Source organism: Mustela lutreola, chromosome 5 (genome assembly GCF_030435805.1).
Source record: "Mustela lutreola isolate mMusLut2 chromosome 5, mMusLut2.pri, whole genome shotgun sequence".
NCBI lineage: Eukaryota > Metazoa > Chordata > Mammalia > Carnivora > Mustelidae > Mustela > Mustela lutreola.
The window spans coordinates 18,259,463-18,266,347 of record NC_081294.1 but is presented as its reverse complement, the minus strand read 5'-3'; the positions used below and the strand labels follow the sequence as shown (position 1 = coordinate 18,266,347).

General features: G+C 36.5%; 1 protein-coding gene across 1 annotated transcript in view; it reads left to right on the top strand.

Moving 5' to 3' along the window:
* Positions 1-479: 479 nt before the first annotated feature.
* Positions 480-6,885, top strand: part of CDH12 (cadherin 12) — a 1,003,438-nt gene continuing 997,032 nt past the window's right edge. Inside the window, exon 1 of the mRNA XM_059173699.1 lies at positions 480-675. The gene's annotated coding sequence lies outside the window, so the exon portion shown is untranslated. The remainder of the gene's footprint in view (positions 676-6,885) is intronic.

Sequence of the window (6,885 nt, the reverse complement as noted above, 5' to 3'; positions counted from 1 at the left end):
TCTCTGCTTTTTCAAGTCCTCCAGCCTTTAAATAGCCAAGCTCCAGGTGCAAAGCAACCCAGGTGCTCTGGGTTTCCCGGTGCCCACGCTTCCCGCTCTAAGCAGCTCCTTTAACGAGGGTCCTGAGAGCTATGGAGCCTTCGCGTTCATTCACAGCATTGGACGATGAACGCTAGGGGGGAAAAAGAACAAACAAGATCCATTTCAAATACAGGATTCAATTACTTTTCACAACTCGGCGATGTGTCAAAGGCACGCTGTGTTTTGTTTTGAGGGCGGGGAGATGACTGGGAGGGAATCCTGGGCCCCCATTGGCTGGCCGCTCGCCGCTGCAGTTGAGCTCCAGCCGCTCCGCGAGCATCATTGATCTGAAGGGTAAACGTGGAGGGAGCCACAGAGAGGGGTCCAGGCGTTTCTGAGCAGAGAGGCAGACCTCTTCCAGGAAGAAAGTGCTGTCTGCTGGCTGCCCGGCTGGGAGAACCTTCTGTGAACGAAAGGGGACAAAATGCAAGGCAGTTTGTTGCTACAGTGATTTAGAAGGAAAAAAGAGAGAGACACAGAGAAAAGGAGAGAGGGAGAGAGACAAGGGTCTCACCTTCGGTTCAAGGCTGGGTTGTTGCATCCCGCCGCTGCTGTTTCTGCTTCTGCTCCTGCAGCTGCCGGTTCTGCCATCAGGTAATGCCCCCCCCCCACCACCACCACCACCACCACCACCTTTTTCTTCCTTCCCCTTTAATTGGGATTGCACCGTGTGTGATCGCTTCAGGATATACGCACAGAAATTCATACATGATTAATAAAGTGTTGCCTAGCGTAGTCAGAAGCTGAACGAGGCTGCACACAGATCTGGCATCTGAATTAGGAACTGGTGCGTGGTTTTGCTTTGGGAAACTTCAGTAAGTTCCAAACAAGTCTCCAGTCTCAGATCCAAAGGTTACATTGAAAGGGGGAGTGAAAGGAATGTTTTAACCACTTATGTACCTTACTTAGCATGGCTGAATTTTCAAACGAAAATAATTAGGTATGGTAGGTGTTCAACTGGTTATTTTAGAAATGGCTTTATTGGTCTATATTTATGACAAAATAATGCTTGATTTTCAAAAATCTTCTGTAAATACCCATCTCCACTGCTTTTTGTTAAAATACAGGAACATGCCTACATCCTTCTCCACTGGTATTTATTAAGGTGTGTGTATTTAAAAACTTCATTATTCACTAAAGAAAACTATAGAGCAATTTAAATGCTTTAATAGCTAGTCTCTCCTGTACAGCTGAGTTTCCTACCTCAAAAGTAATTTGAGACAAGTGGAAGAGATGCAGACTACCAGATCTGCTGTGGGTTATATAATATGTATTTTTAAAATATCTTAAAGGTATTAATCACTTGGTGGTATGTTGAAAAAGTGAGACATATGTGTAATATAGGACATACCAGCGAATCTTTTTTTCAGAGACCTTTGGCATTTTATAAATATTTTCTCCCCTTTAAACATCATTCTTTCTGCATGGAAATCACAGTGGCTTCAGAACCTCTGTGGTTCGGAGTGCTTGATGTCTCATAGACATATTTCTCTGTACTCTCTGGAGTGAGAACTGACATACTTTTGGGTGATTCTGTGGCCATTTCATGATTCCAGTTTCTCATCAGGTATTTTGAAACTCATTCACAGACTGCTCAGCTGGAAAACTGCCTTACAGGGTGGGGGGGGGGGGCGGGAATTAAAACGAGAAGGTTCTGAAAATGTGTTTACAGCTTTCAATTACTCCGATACAGGACCAAAACATGAAAATCCAACCATGCCAAGCAGGTTATCAGTTAGTTTGGTCTTTTCAGCATTCTTGATTGGCTTTCAGGTTTATAAAATGCAGATGCACAGCTGTCCAGAAATACTGAACGTCCTTATTCAGTGGCATCATTTACTCATTAAGTTATCCTCAGCAATTTGAGAATCACTTTAATTTATAGGTCTTCACTATTGTTTCTAGGAAGGAAATGAACTGAACAGGTTTTTCTTACAAAGATTTGCATGATTCCAGCAGAAGGTCTCTTTCGAATTGAAAGGCATATGGTTACTCTTCAACTGCCATGAGCAGTTGATTGACAAATTGTTTCAGAATGCTCAAGAGCTCAGCCACACACAAAATAGAAGGTTCCAGTTAACTAATTTAACTAACCTGTACTTACCTGGTTCAGTGATGAGATCTAGGGACAGTTCCTCTACCGGCTATAGAAACTACTGTAGCAAAATCAGGTCTCGCGTTAACTTGGAACTCCAATTCCAGAATATGTTTTCTCCTTTATTAATAACTCTCACTTCAAAGGCTAACTTACTAGTTTAACCGTGGAGTAGCTTAGCACCTTCCAATCAAAAAAAAAAAAAAAATCACATGTTATTTTCTGTTGTGTTCAGCAAATATCCTGTTCAGCAAATATCCAGTTTCTGGATTCTTAACTTCTACTGCTGTGTACCATTTTCAAGCAGTAGGGGGTAGTTTTCAAGCCAATAATGCTTTTTTTTTTTTTTTTTCCCTACTGGACCTGATTCCTTCCAGTGGTCTGCTTAGTGATGTGATCATTTTAGATAATTCTCACAAAAAGAGAGAGCTGAATTATAATGGGAAGGAACCGTCATTTGTTTTACATGTGGGATAATACATAGCAAGTTCTTACCACAGAAAAAACAGTGCTTAGCTTATAGAAAAAAAAAAAATCCTACTAATGCTTCTCATGACACACTTGTATCTCAGTATGACTGCATCCTTTAAGGATGGAGCAAAAACTCATCTCCTTAGGTAGATGATATTTTGGATCTGGTATTTTTACAGAACATATTTCATGTAATAGACTGTGATATTGATTGAAATCAATCTTTTCCCATTTTGTGGTTAATAAGAATATCTGTCACTCTTACCTCTTAGAATGTATTGTGATGAACATCAGATCACTCTTGCTGATGAAATAGTACTGCAAATAGTCTGCTGAAACTGTACTTACATAAAATGTGAAATATTACTGTGTTTTCACACCTATGCCATTTAGATGTCATATCATTAAATCTGCCTAACAGTTGTGATAGAAAGATGCATACAGTGATGGTTCTCTTCAGAAGTGAGCCATGTTTTCATGTAAAAATATCAAATCTAAGGTCTGTGTGATAAATGACTTAAGTAGACTGTTATTAATGTCTTCATACATCCAAAGGAAAAGTGTGATCACAGATGTCTAATTTAAGGTAAGAAATCATTTCTTTAGTCTCTTAACAAAGCTCTTTTAAAATTATGTCCTGTATTACCATGTCAGTGTTACCACATCAAAACATAGTATTTTATGTCAATTCATGATTTCTATATTTATATAAATATTGATATTTATAATATATTTTACATTAAGCTGTAGGTAGAAATTATTATATCTTGTTTAACAAATACTGTTTTATTTTTATGAACTGGTTCAATTTATATCAAGAAAAATCAAATAAATAAGGAATGGAGATTTATGATTTTACCAGGAACTTTCCTTTCACTTTACTAATACATGATAATTGAGCAATTCATACTCTTAGAGCTTTTAAAAGCATTTTAACTTTTGGCTTTAAGGTAATTGAATTTTTTCCTGAATTATTATGCTAAAAGGGTGATATATCATTACAAAACGTTAAAAGGAGAGTGTGTATGGGCACACACATGTGTGCATGTATTTATTTGTGATTGTGAATAATTCCACCTGTGTTGAATATCAATAGTGGTTACTCAAAGTTATTTTTAAGCATCACATGCTGAGATGACTAATAATATGCAGTAAGTAACATTTTTAGAAAAGACTGAGAGAAAATTATGACTACTGTAAAACTGAATAACAGATGAACTTCACATAGTGTTATTCTGCTTTTTGTGTGATCCTGGTTAATGTTCTAAGAATTCACTTATTCAATTATTGATTATCACTTAATTTAATAAGCATTTGCTAAACTATTGGAAATAAGCCCTATATATTTACTATTTTTGTAAATTTAGCTTTATTCAGGTTTGTATCACTTTATTATATTATAGCTCATGTTTTTAAGGGATAAATTAAATCTTCAGTATGTTTGTTATTTTTTTCACTAAAAGGTTATGATTTTCTTACATAGCCCTTGCTCTGTGAAAAGCATCTAAGTCACTACTCTTATAGGGATGTGCTATTTGAACAATAAAATTCTTCTTAAAATATGTATTCTCGTGCATATAGGTATGAAGATTCTGGTGAGAGAAGGTGAGGTACCAATTTGTGCACAGATATCCAATAGAAAAAAATACAGGACTCACGTTTCAAGTCCTAAATCTACATGTTCGGATAGCTGAATGATGCATACTTAGTTCCAAGTACCAAAGAAGTAAACATTAGGGCTTAGAACTTATCCACAAAGTAGGATGCTAGTTATAAGCATGTTTGATTATGCCAGAAATATACTAGGTACTTAGTAAGTTCTGTCACTTCTATTAGCTAGAAAATTATTATAATATGCAAAAAATGCTTTTCTCCATGTAAAGATGAGAGTCTTGATTCATTATCTGCATGATGATGGGGGAAAATCAAAACTTGGGATTCAGACAGTGGTATGAATCCAGATTTTAAGAATTATTCTGTGGGTACTTTGGGGTATGTTACTTAGCTTTTTGATCCTTGGTTTCTTCCCTTGATTTAGTATAATATTACCCCATAGACACACACTCACTAATAGGTCTTTCTCTTCTGAAATTTACATGACTATAGCACTAGATTTGTAGAGACTAACCACAACCAGAGATGCTTCCTATCAAATGAAATCATGGAGTGGCCAGTATTTGTTATACGTTGTAATTTACTTGTCATGTTGGGATTGAAGTGGTCCTCGGGTCACTTATTTGAAAATAATCCCACTTACTGGCAAGAATGCTTTTAATGAATAGCATGGATGTTTCTGGTAGTTTAAATGTTCAGTGAAGTTTCAGTTGTGATGAAACTGTTACCACCATATTTCAAGAGGTTTAAAAGTCAAGCAAAGAGGAGAATAGGAGATCACTAAATAGAAAGAATGGAGTCAAGGGAAGTTTATGGGATTATAATTTTTTTATAGAGATTTGAGCCTGTGAATAGATGAGATTGAAATCATTAGACAAAAGAAAATGAATGATGAATCAACATCTTAGAGTGTTAGAGGAGGTCATCAGAAGGCTGTGACCTCCTGTTGATGCTTGAGCTGGACCCTGGCAATCAGAGGCTCCTTATCTTCTCCCCAGTCTTTGAAATGTGATTTCTGCCTACCATTCTCACACTATGGGCTGTTTCAAGGGAATAAATTTGAGAAAGTAAGGTGTTACTGAAACCACTGGACTGAACATGTGACTGAATCCCATTAAGGCCAATGTATAAACTTTGAAGATTCTGGCAGGAAGATGTGGAGATCAGCTCATCTTGTGGGCATCCACAACAAGTCTCGTACATAGGTTCCTTTACTTGTTAAATCTGCCACCTACCAATCTGTCTGTCTTTGCCCGCCATGTTTAGGAATTTCAAACCTTACCTGGAAAGGTCCTGAGTTTTTGAAACAATTGAGAGAAGATTACAATTTAAAATATCCAGGATGTAGGTAGAAGACACAATTAGAAGATATCATTAATTTTAATAATGCAAGTAAAATAGTATCCAAAAGCCAAATATCAAATAATTTCAGCTGACATTTCAACATTTATTAAAATAATATCTTAAATGTTATAAAGAATTGTTAGGAAATAACCTAAATGTGGTATTAATTAATTTATCTAAAGTAATACTTTTAAAGATTTTATTTTATTTTTTATTTATTTGTCAGAGACAGAGGGAGAGAGAACGAGCAAGCACAGGCAGACAGAGAGGCAGGCAGAGGCAGAGGGAGAAGCAGGCTCCCTGCCGAGCAAGGAACCCGATGTGGGACTCGATCCCAGGACCCTGGGATCATGACCTGAGCCGAAGGCAGCTGCTTAACCAACTGAGCCACCCAGGCGTCCCTAAAGTAATACTTTTAAATTGACTCAGAAGAGATCCGATCCAGATACTTGATAAATGTCGGGAAGTAGAGGGAATTAACATTAAAAGACTGCTCACTGAAATAAATGGTATGGTGTATTTAAAAGTATTTCTGAGGAGACAAAATAGGAATACTTGAAGTAACAAGGAAATAACATTTTATCCAAAGGAAATGTCCTCCTACAACTTTGTGAGTCAATATTTATTTACACGAAGGGCAGCCATTACTCCAAGGGATGTGATTTCAGGCCAATTTAAAAGCAAGATTGTACTGAAACTCTACTCTTCTTTAATTACTAGCAGTAAGATTGTGAGTGAAAAGTTAAAAAATAAGCTCTTGGCAAGGTTTTATGTTATATTTTTACTTAGGCAAGAATGGGAAGCCAAGAATACTTTTCTGAAATTCAAGTTTCTCACAGCAAGACAGCTCATTATCTGAATCAATATCTGGTATTTGTACTAAACTCCTATTAGAAGGTCACCACTATAAGATCCTTACATAGAAGGAAGTGCAGTATTGGAATTGTCACTGTTGCAACCAGAATTAGAGTGGTGTCAAGTACTTGAGTTTATAGCATAATCTCATATATACTAAATATAAACAATATAAATTTTAATTGCAGTTTTAAAAAGACAGTTATTCTATAATACATTCTAATCTCAGTATTTCACATGCTTATTTAACAAGGAATTATATATACCTATCATTAAATAACACCTCTGATGAGGAGAATAGTGTTGTAAATGAAAATATATGACACATAATCTGTCCTAGCTCAGAAGCTTACACATACCTCCAAACAGTAATATTGTCATGTAGGTATTACTTTTGAAAAACAAAAATGTCAGGTATATGCAAC